Genomic DNA, 12819 nt, shown 5'->3' with positions numbered 1-12819 from the left:
TCTATCACTCTCTGTTTCTCTTTCTCCATTCTGCACATTCCCCAGGGGAAAATCTTCACATGCTTGGGATAGACAACCCCGGCTCCCCAATTCACGAAGGGGTTTGAAGCCTACCAGTTACCATTGTTATGGGGAGAGCTGTCCTGATTCCAAGGATTTCCCACCTAAAGAATTTACAAGCACCCAACAAAGTTAAAAAAGGTTTATTAGTAAGATTGATGTCTTGGAGGCACTAGAGATCTGTCTGCTTAGAGTAACAAAAAGTGGAGTTTGTATTGATTTTTCCAGAGAGCTGAGTGTGTGACAGAAAACAAAGGGGATGGCACATGTGACTTCAATGACTGGGAATATTTCTGCGGCTGGCATGAGACCTTGAAGGCAGGTGATGTTGGGGATGGGTTCTGGGACTGACATTGTGACTAGCAAGGGCAGGTGACTGGGGGGAAGTAGGGGACTTGAGATTGGGGAATGTTGTCTACCAGTGAGATATGCAGATCCTAAACATGAATTCCATCTTTACATTTTTATCCGTTTATTGGTGGTCATCAGGGAGGGTCTTCTCTGGCCAGGCCACATTCCTGAGATCTGAAACTCAGAGGAGTCATTTGCTCTTTCTGGTCTGAGATCCTTCTACTGGCTCGTGGCCTCCAGGAGTTCTCTTCTCCCCCATTTGATCTCCCCCTCTCTAAGGGATAAAAGGCCAGTGGTCTATCTTCCAGGGTCCTAGTCCTGTCCCTACCTTCCAGGGAGAGAGGGAATGGCTGTGGGCATGGGAGTCATAGGGACATGATTTCAGTGAATGCTCAGATCCTAGGAGCCACATGAAGTCCAAGATGGAGAGCTGGAGAACAGCTGACTGCTGCTATCTCTTAGACACCCAGAAATCTGAAGGGTGCTTGGAGACAGCTTTTTCTAATTGATAGGTGGGGTGCAGGTGGGATAGTTCAGTCCCTGAGGCAGTAGGCAGTTTAGGAGAGAGAGTAACAGAAGCAAAAGAATGAAGCAATAGATATAAACAGAAGAAATGAGTACACTAGGAATTGACAGCATTGACTAACATCAGGCTTCCTTGCATTTGAGTAACTGGTCCCAACAGACCCCATCTCAGAAATCATATTCTGACAGTCAGGGATACAGATTTTTTCAGCATTTATGAGCACATAAGTAATAGTCCTCTTGCACACAGATTTCTCCACCCCATATTCTGTAAGAAATACAGAAATTTCTGGGCCATAACTCTGAGTCCAAGATCCAGGCTTCAATGATGGTAAATTAAAGCTACGGGTTCTGTGGGGTTTTATAGCTGTTCCTACAGGCCCTTGATAGAAGATACAGATCAATGATTAACAAAAACCCACATACCGAAAGTATGTTAGCTAGCAGTAGGTAAATTCTTGTCTCATGACCGATCCTTTCAGACAATAACTCTCCAGAAGAGATATAAAGATAAGTAGAGTGGGCTCTCTTAGTCATAGAATTTGAGGACACTGTTGTTGACATCAATTCCTGGGAACCCAGATACTATTCCTGCTTTTACAACTGACTCTAGAGTTGCTTTGGTTATCTTTATACAGATCAGGAGTTAGTCAAATTGTGTATTTAGCATTCTGAGATGGATGACAAGAACTATAACATTTACGTGAGATGACTTGATTTTAAAATAATATAAAGCAATAAATACAATTTCATCTTTATCAATGAATTTATTTATGAGAGGTTAATCATCCAACTGAAACAAAAACTTGGGGTGGGGGTGCAGATACCCTGAAGTAAATAATTCCCAATTGCATTCTGTATATCAATTGATGTGCTTATAGTAGAATATGTTTGATTGTTAAGTACATTGAAATTTTAAAGGCTTCAGCTACCAATTCATTTGATTGTTTGGGATATAGAATGTCTGTCTATACCTTAGATGGAAACCTGTTGCATGTTACAACTTGCATTATGCTGATATCTATTATTGAGTATTTGCTCTGATTATAGAAATTTGTTATGAAAGGAAAAAGCAGGGAATGGATTAAACAACATCATTGCTGATCCTTATAAGACGTAAAGGCACAGAATGATTTGACGCTGACTTCAGGTAAGAGTCAGAGCTTTCAATCATTTATGCAGTAAATATTGCACTTCACAGCCAGACTCAGAAGTAATCAGAATCTGGTGGGAGACACTCCTGTCAGTCACCAGAGGATCTCCCCCTCAGAGGTGCTGGGGTAACCCCCTTGATCTCTGTCAGAATAAATCTCTCCACCTGTGACCATTCACCTGAGTGCCTCGTGGCTTTTCTCTTGGATGGTGTATTACCTCAATGATGCAACAATACCTGAATTTAAAACTAAAAATAATGTCAGTCAGAGTCCCAAGAGCTTTTTCCTCAAATGGCAAATCTCACTGATCATAGTTTACAGCTGAAAAGTTTATATTCTCGGTAATCCCATTTCAACGTTTTGAAATCTCATAACTCAAACAAGCGTTTCGTTTTTATATGGCTTGTGACCTTACTCACACAGACCCAAAAGTTAGCTAAAGGAACACCAGCAAGGAGTTTTTCCTTTAGTTTTTCCATGGAGTGACTATATCACTACAACAGATTTATCTGTGAGCTTTTGGGGGCCTTGGACTTGCTCCTCCTTGTCTTTAGGGAAACAAGATAGTTCTTAAACTCCAATTGCAAAATAGATGGATGATACATTTACTTTATAGAAACATTCATATTAAAACTCTAATATATATATTTTTTAATTGATCTCCAATTCCTACACCTTCTCCCCTTTTCATTGAGTCAGAAAAGAGTTAATAATTCTTCAGGCAATTTATCTTACAGTATTTCAAATTTTTCTTTCTATGATTAGTGTTTGGCTTCATCTCCCAGCTGTTTGCTCTACTCAGAGATGAGGAGAATACTCTTAGTTGCTTTAAATATTGGTAATAGCTTAAAAACATTCACACATTTACCTTAATTGCTACTCAATAACTCAAAATAGTCCAGATTTTTTTAAAAAAGACTACATGTTTTAAACACTATATCTTAGCACATTACTTTGTCCAATTCATATCAGACATTAATTTTGTCCATATTACAAAATGGTAAACTGAGATAACTTCTTATGATTAAACAAAATTCATGATATATTCAGGATGTATTAGTCACACATTTATATTAAAACAATGAGATCATTCTTATCCTAAAAGTGTATATTTTAATAGCAATCTATAGAGCACTTAGTTATATTCCATATAGCATTTAACAGCATTCCAAACTACTGATAGATTTCTCATCTCAAATTTACAGATTTGGAACTTTTTCCTTTCTAATACTAGTATTGAGCACTTTTCCTAGACTGAAAAATCTTGGTGCTTAATCACCTCTTCCTTCTGTAAAGAGGGCGCTAAATTTATTATATCAGAAGTGATTGAATTATTGCTTAAGCAGTCAGTAATTCAAGTTTGTCTCATTTGTTTACTGACCTGTTAGCTGCTGGTTGACCTCAAAACAAACTTTGCCTTCTCGGTGCTAATAATAGGGCTTGCCTGGTATGGCCTTAATCATATCTCTGACAAATAGGCTGCATACCTATTTTCAAAGTTAAGAAAGATATTGGTCAATTTTCAATTTTAGTTTTCCAGGATGAAAACTATTCATGATACTTTAAAAAATTTAAAACCTTTTTAAATGTTGAGATTCCATTAAGGTTAACTCTAAGGGTTCCTGCACAATCATTTAGCCATCATAGTCATTCAAATCTCAATGATAAAGGCATGATTCAGCCTACTAAACAAGAGACTTATTTGCATAGATAGTACAAAATACATCATACATTCAGTTAATCTTTTTCTTTTTTTAAACCCTTTTAAAAAATCCTTAACTTCTGTGTATTGGCTCATTGGTGGAAGAGTGCTAAGGGCTAGGCAATGGGGGTCAAGTGACTTGTCCAGGGTCACACAGCTGGGAAGTGTCTGAGGCCAGATTGGAACCCAGGACCTCCCATCTCTAGGCCTGACTCTCAATCCACTGAGCTACCCAGCTGCCCCCTTAATCTTTTTCTAACAGATGTAGATAGGTCAAGTGTATTTAAAGCATGATAAAAAAAAAAGTCAGGTTTACAGAAATTTTTCAATAGTTTAAGTGACTTTATAACACTTCCCAGGAAAATTAATCAGATAAAACACATTTTGGTATATGCTGAACTCCCAGAATCAACAGAAATTTACATTTTAACCAATGAATTACTATACTTTAGGATTAGTAACAAGATGTTAGTAAATACTTGAGGATACAAAAATCAGAATTCCACAGTTGAAAACTCACTCTTAAATCACAAAACCTTTCATAATGACTGGAAAGGGTTGAGGGTTTATTTTTTATTTTTTGTAAGACCTTAGCATATCATAAATTGCAAGCAGAAGCTGACAAGATCTTACCATTAAGTGTTTTAAGGAAATAATAAGGAATTTCACAGACAAAATCAGACCTTAATTCACTTTGTTCAGGATTTCAACCCCTTAAGGAAATTATTCACACTATCAACTCTTTAAGAAGGATAGGTTAAGAAATAACGCACTCTTTTACCTTAGAAGTCAAGGTTAGGTAGATAAAATAATATCCAACCAGTCCTTTGCCATATATTAAAACAATTGCTATGATAAAACTTAACAGTAAGACCTCTTGAACAGAATAATTTTACAAGTATAATTATATGCCTGGTATTTGCCAAATCTATGATCATTACTGAACGTGAGATTATTGAAACTTGTACAATTAACAATACATACAGCTTGAAATCCTATGAAATTTGACAGGCAATCTGCAATATTGAATCCTGACATCATATTCAGACTTTGAGACTTTGCTAGAATTAGGATGTTATTTTTCCAAACTACAGAACTCATATTCTAATTTTGAAATAAAGAGCATTTAGAAAATCCAATTGAGAAATTAAATATTTTCTCTTTTTGTCAAATAATTAATTTCCAATTACTTTATGTCTGTCTTTTCCAGTCTCCTTCAATGTGGCTGGAATTGAAGAGGAGGGAGAGAGGACTTATAGAGATTTTTCGCTACTCTTGTCATTTGCCTCCATTTTGGGCTGATCTTCCTGAAACAGAGACTAAGCCTAATGAATAATTCATTTTCACTTGTTAAGCTAGTTGCTCTTTTAGAGTTTAAGGAGCTCAAAATTCAGGGAGTTTTAGCTCCACACCTAAATTCCATTTACTCCCGATCCTGCTTGTCCTCCAAACATCCTGAGCACTCAGGAGTGTGGAGAGACAAACAGAGCACAAAGCATACCAAGACTTGCTTTCTAAAATTCTAGCTTGTTTGCACAGACAGACCAAAAGAAAGAATGATGTGAAACAGTTAATATTCTAATCCTACCTGCCTAATTTATTATCACTTAGAGAAAGTTTCACTGGCTGTTTCCACAGGCTGAAATAAGCTTACATAGAGACGGACAGATGGACACATAGAACAGATAAGAACCCTGGACTTTGAGGATTACTTATTTTCTTTAAACTTCTCTGCACTGCTGGTGCAGAGTAGTTGGGGGAGTTAGGAGGATAGAGGGACCAAGGCTTGAGGCTATAGATCTTTGGTCAGGCCCCATCTCCATGTTTTGCTTTAGAGACATAGGGACTTCTGTCCATTTGCTTTTTTTCCTGCAAAATTAATCCAATGGAAGGAAGGCATGATAGCTTAGATTGGTGTTGACCAGCCCCATTTCTCGCTTTTCTAAGATGCCATTCATATCTTTTTTAAACTGGTTAGATCTAAGTATTTCCGGATGGCCCTAGATATACCTGAGTAAGAGATCCCATGCTTTCCTCTTTGTTCCTTACTGGGGGTGGGTAGGCTAGACTGTACCCAGAATCATGGTGAGCCAAGGAGTGCCTCACGAAGAGGAGAAAATGGACCTTACACCTGTATCCATGTGAGGGGCCAAGAAAGAAGCAGTCACTACCTTGTCCAGGTGTGATGCCAATCAAGAAAAAACAAACAAACAAACAAAAAACCAAGAGGCATCTTTCAGGTCTAAACATCTTCAAACTTTAGAGAAATGGAGTTCTGAACATAGCCTTTTAAGGAACCAAATCATGGTGGTTCAAGGTGAGGGGGGTCTAACTGAGAAACTAGCTTGTCCAACCCCAAGACTGTGGGGAGTCACCATGATGCATCTGTGGCTCCTGAGAGAGAGAAGGAAAGTACAAATCCCAGTCTTTGGGGATTGGGAGTTAGGAGGGGGGTCAGGTGGGCTCCTCTTTACCTGAGTGAAAGTAAAGCACTTTGGCACATAAAAATACTTATTCCTTTCTTTCCTCTTACTTTGTGCAGAAAGGTTCCCTCTGTCTTGTCTAGTATTAAAGGTATAGAGACAAATAAATGCATGTACTTCAGAACAAAATAAGGCAAGTTGATCATCAGGGAACAGAAACATGGTCAAAGGAAATAGAATCCAAATACTTCCCTATTTGTTCTGTCTCAAAAACCTCCAGGAAACAGCTCCAGGATGCTCCAAGTTATAGCACAGAAGCATTGCAGAGATGGTGCATCCAAGTAGTCTGCTGTGAAAATTCTAATTAAATCCACTGGCCTTTCCTAACTAAAAGAAATAAGACAGTGAAACTCCAGGATGTCCTTACTAACCTTTAGTGATTGGAGGTGTCATAATGTGGAGCCTAGAAAGGACTCAGACTGCCAATACACATATAAGATACACTGAAGTTAATCTTCTATGGCATATGCCTACCCTTCTGAGTAAAAGCCTTCATTCAATATATCCTTGTAAGAGATCTTCGGTGAGGCACTGGGAATCTGTCCAATAGGATGGAGGCAAATAAGTTGTGAGCCTTGACAAGAAGATGTGGATGTTCCCAAAGCTAGAGGCTCTTAAGACCTTCACATCACTGGCAAAGAGGTAGAGAAAATAGATGAATGTAATGTAGAAAATAATATTGCCATATTTCTTGGGGCAACCTGTTAGTTGCCCTGGTTGGAATTTTTACTGTGGCATGAGCCATAGGGCAAGTACCAACTGGCAGTTGGACCCAGAGTATATAAAGGCCTGGAGACCCAGGGCTGGGGTTATTTCCCTACTTCACTCCTCACCTTTCCTTCTATCCCTTGAGTGTGGGAACCAGGTGGATTGAGGGAGGTGGAATGTGGGATATCTTAGTTTCCTAGGCCAGGCAGGGTTAAGGGTCATTGCTGACCAGATAGGAACATCAATCTGATATACCAATTATTCCTTATCAAGAGATTGCCTTATATTTACCATCAAAGAGTCCATTTTATTTCTGCCCCAGGGCTGGTCCCTTGGGTCAGATGAAGATCATAGCAAGGAGTTTATCAACATCCTGAATTTAGATCTAGGAGGCAGTAATAAACTAGTTTCATAGTTTTCCTAACCCACTTTCCAATCTCTTTTCCCAAACCAATTTATTCAATAAATCCTTAATTTAATTGAAGAACTAGTGTGTCCTACCTTCATCTTAGATCTAAATAGTGACTGCTGTTTAAGATTGTAAGTGAGAGACAGAGTAACTCCATTACTTTTTAGACAGGAAGCACCATACTTCCCTTCCTGTCTAATCTCTCTACCAACCAATAGGAGTTACTTCCTCAGCCAGGTCTGAGGCTGAAGGGAGATCGTTTAGTCCTTACCAAGGGAAATTACACCAATCTCTTGGCTGACGTAGGCACCGGTATTTGACATTCCTACATTCAATACCTTCAGTCTACAGTGTGACTAGTCCATATTAATTTCCTGACTGTTTTACAGCTTTACCAACCACCATTACATATTTCATCATAAAACCCTCATTACATGAGAGACTTGCTCTGAGAACTAATTAAGAAACTCAGATGACAGCTCCAGTGACCCGCCTGATGTTGATGGATACTTATCACATTATGAATTTGTAAAAATGCTCAATCTCTTCCAGGTTTCACAAGAGAATTCTATCCAGATATATGATAAAGGCCCTTGATAAAAAAATGACAAGAGTGGGATGGAAAGGCTTTTGTAGGTAATATCCAACATCAGATCACACATTATAATTGCATGAAGGACTAGGAAATGCAGAAAATACAAGACCCAAAGTCTTTTCTGGTTTATTCTCCATAATAGAATGTCAAGTAGAATGGCATCACAGAATATCTTGTTTAACCTACTCCTGATATGAAATCCCTTCTAACAAGTGGTTATTAAGCTCTAATGCCTAGAAAAATTTTCCTTTCCCTCAAACCTAAATCTCTCTGAATTTATATTTCTGTTAATTTTTGCTATTTAAATATTTCCTTAGTTTTTGTTCTATTATGTGGAACCAGATAAAATGAGTCTAATTCCTCTTCCAAATGACAGCTTCAAATATATGAAGCTACCAACTGTTATCACCTTTCCAAACCAAACATATTCAATTTATTTCACTATTCTTCATATTGCAAGGACCATCCTGGGGAAAGTTGTCATCTTTTGGACTCACTTTAGTTGATTTTCTTCTTGAATCATAGAATCCAGAACTCAATATAGTATTCCAGGGAGGTCTGTCAAGGGAAAATATTATGGGATATTCCCATTATTAATCCCAAATCAATGTCTTCCTAATTTAGATCAAGAATGCATTATCTTTATTGGTACCATCTTTCATTACTGACTCATATTCAACTCATAGTCCCCTAAAACCATAAGATTTTTTTCAGGTTATTTGAGGTCTAGCCACACTGTCCTCCCTACATTTTGTCCTGGGAAACATGACTTCTTGGACTCAAGTGTAACTCTTTGCACCTTACCCAGTTTAATTTTGAAAGTTATTCCTAGCCTTTCCTCAAAAGAGTGACCCAACCTTAATGCACATTACTCTTCTCCCTCACTCTGTATAGCCTGTTAAGGTGGTCTCTGTAATGGTAGAAATTAATGAAAGCAGCCTGAAGTACAAAATTCCAAACACTATCAGATCATTAATAAAGCACAAAATTATTAGCAAATTGGGTCAATGACTACTTCAATTATGACAGAAACAAAGACGAACAAAGGAAGCCCTTTTTTCTATAATTTAGAGCAAAAAACAAGATTGGGAAGAACAACATGATTGCTGGTAGGGGAGATATCATCGTGGGTTTAGGAACACTATGATTGGATTTCCTAAGGATGCAGGATAGTACCTATGCATGGTTAGTGACTATGTCCTCCTGGCATTAACGACTGCTGATTAATTTACAGAATGTATTTTCATCCTTTGCTAGTGCATCAGAGTTAGCAGACTCCTTGGCACCAAAAAGATTTGTTGGGGAGATAACAGCTTTCCTTAATGGTATAAGTACAATTCAGAGGCAATATGTCAATTAAAGCTAGCTTTAGGGCTTAAATATAAGATGATTTCTTGGTATTTACACAAGAGTATATATGGTATAGATCACAATTCTTTTCTTTTAATTACAATGTCTAATGATCAGGCTGAACTTTAAACCAACTCAGATTGGAAAGCTAAATTTCTGATCTTAACTAAAAGAAATGAAAAGGAGACTTAAGCAGATATATAATCAATTATGGATGAAATAAATATAATACAGAATTAATTCCAAGGTGGAATTAATTTGAATTTCTTACCTCCTTGATGTTTCTCTTCCACCTTTATGCCTTCTCACTCACTGTCCTCCAAGATTGGGATGCACTCCTTCCTTCCCTCCTCATCACCTCCTCTTATGTGATGGAATTATTCTTTTTAATTTCCTTTCTTTAGTTTTTATTATTCAGTCCTCTGGATCATCCCCCTCCAAGTTTTGGTTAACTGAAAGCTTGCCTTCTGTTAATATTAATGTAACCTGACCAAAACTTGACTCATGGAATGAAAGTGTTAAGGGAGGTTCGCTTGACATTCTTCAGAGAGAAGCCAAAGGGGAGCCAAGGTGACATGTTATTCAAAGAAGAATTTCACTGTCCCCAATTCCTTGGTTATCTTGTGACACTTTACTACATGAACTTAGAATGTAGATTTTTTTCCTGTAACACTTTTGGAGTTTGGAATTTGGACTCTCAATTTTTCAGAGAGCCTACCAAGAGCATTTAGAATCCTTCCCAGAGCCTCAGACATGCTCCTTTTCCATGCTTCCTCCTCTCCCTATTCTCCCCAGCCTCGAGGCTGCTTTTCAGGGAAAGGGGAGAGTGGCTTTGCTTGCCATGTTTTCGCTAAAAGCAACAGCTTGTTCCAGCCAGCTGAGCCTGATCCACCCTGGAGGCGTGAGGAAGCCACTTCTGGCTTCTGACCTCAACCCCAAATGCCGGTGCCCTGCCTGCTACCACCAGTGCAGACCCCTGGCTGCCTCTTCTCCTGATCTCTGACTGAGAACTCCGCCAATTTTCCTGACTCCTGACCTGGCCTCCATTCCTGCCTGCCCTGCCTGCCGAATCCTGAGCCTACCAGTGCAGACTGCTTCAGCTGCTCCTGAGTCCGTGGCCATTTTGAGTTTGGATCTCAGAGATTGCTTCAGCCATTCTGCTTGAGATTTGGGAAGTATTGCCCGCCCTGTTCTCTTGTTACTGACTTTTAACCTGAAAGACGCTTTTACTCCATTCTCTAAAGCCTGACCTAGGCACCCCACCCACAATCTCTCCAGGTGGATTTTCTAAAAACTGACCCAAGCTTTTCTCTAGCCCCTACCTAACGCTTCCACGTGGGTGCTAGTGTTTACTCTTCAAACAGGAAGTAAAATGACAAACTCTCTTGTGATTATTTCAAACTTGAAACTCGGGAGAACTTTGAACTTTTAAGCCCTTTAAGCTCAGAGCAGAGCTCAATTAGAAGAACCTTGAATTGAACCAGAGATGGACTTTTAAACCTCAGAACTGAATGAGTTTTATTTCTGTTTTAAAAAGACTCTGTATCTTACTGTATTTTGCTGATTAGTTTTGTGAATGAATTTTGTCGTTTTTTGTTGATTTTCCTGTTGCACTGACTCATTTTAAGCTAATGAGGTTTTGACTGCTAGATTAATTCTGTTTATGATTTTATTGTAACTCCCAAATAATGAACAATCTATTAGAACTGGTAAAAGAGGTTTTTTTGACTGTATAACTTATCTGGTATTCATATTGTATTTCCTAATTTATTTAAGGTTTCATTTTTTACTGTATCGAAACAATGCTGTTATACATACCATTTATGGACATCTTACACATTTTAAAGGTGTAAATAGCCATCTAACCTATAGGAGCATGTGGCTTAAGTTTTATTATTCTATCTTGATAATTGTGTACAACCTTGGAGATTTTGATGCCTTGAGATTTAAATTGTATTTTATAAGATGTTTTAAATTTTACTTTAGATCCTAGTCCCTTCTGTATAAATGATAAGGTTATTATGTATTTATTTTAAAGAATTGTTGTCTTAAAGGATATTTTATTATGAAGAATTGTTGTCTTGTATACCCTTTTTCTTAAAACAGGAAGCCAAGAGAGCTCCTTTATACTTGTGTTAGTCTATATGTCTTAGCCTGCTTTTCTATCAGAAGGATCTAGAATTCCCGAGGATAATTTAGACCCAGAAGGTTTTTTTTAATATCAGATTTTTTTAGGCTCTGACCCACAATTGCTATGGAGGCAGTAACAGAGTTTATTGAGAAGATATCTTAGCCAAGGTTTGAATTTGTAACAAATATATGATTTTTAAAACATCATAGCAAGTGATTATAATAATGGGTTGTTTATTATTGTTTTAAAATGTGTTGTTAGAAATTATGGTACTCTATTTGAATTTACATTGTGAATCTGCTATTTTGTAAAACCCTTTTACACTCCTAGCTCATGCAAAGGCTTAACAGGAAATTAATCTCATTTTTGGGTAAAAAACCCTTCCCTAATTCTAAGCTATTTATCTTTTGATTTTAAAACATTTTAATTTTCTTCCTTACACGTGCAATGTAATATTTGTTCTTTTCCCATTTTTTTAATCCTTGAAAGCATTGTTTCCTTATTGCTTTTCCTTTAAAATTTTTTAATTAGAGCAATTGATTTTTCCCTTTTTTCTCATTTTGTGTTAATCCTTTTTTTTAAATTTTATTTACAGTGATATAAACTTAATGCAAATATATATTTGCTATATTATTAATGCATACCCGAAAAGCCTGAGGCTATGGTAACCTGCCAATTATTGCTAAATATTATGGGACTGTGATTTAATGCCTCTCTGTCTGATTCCAGGAGAAGTACTAAAAAGAGCCATGAGGTCTTGGAGACTGACAGAGAATCTGCAAAGTGCCAGAGAGGAAAAGGCCATGAAGATCATGGATTGCAGAAGTTCTATGCCAATACTGAGGGGCTTGAAACTGGGGTTTGAGTTTTTGGAGTCCCAGTCTTTTCTAACATTTTAGAGGATGAGAGTCCCCTTTAACTTAAATTCCTAGTGAAGCACCTAAGATTGACTATCATTTATGGCTCATTCCCTGAGAAGGTGCAGAAAATCAGACCAGAGAGAGACATTCCCCTTATTTCTCTTATATATAGAGAGAATGGCAATTTTCTGTAGTCCTGGCCCTGAATGGGTATTTGCAAACTGCTTAAATCACATAAATTGGGCCTTGATTCAAGGGCCTGTTATAAGTTTATTTTTCTTTCTTTTATTTGAATTTGAATTTTTTAAAATTTCTTTTGCCAATTGATTTCATACAACCACATGACTCACCCTTACATCCTTAGCTGAGAAATGTGTTATTTAGAATTTTCCTCATGGGGATATGTGTTAAGTTTAAAAAAAATTGATAATGTGAATATATACATATATATATATATATGTACACACATATATATATTTAACTCTTTTAGG

This window comes from Gracilinanus agilis, chromosome 6 (genome assembly GCF_016433145.1).
Source record: "Gracilinanus agilis isolate LMUSP501 chromosome 6, AgileGrace, whole genome shotgun sequence".
Taxonomy (NCBI): Eukaryota; Metazoa; Chordata; class Mammalia; order Didelphimorphia; family Didelphidae; genus Gracilinanus; species Gracilinanus agilis.
Note: the sequence above shows the minus strand (reverse complement) of the source record.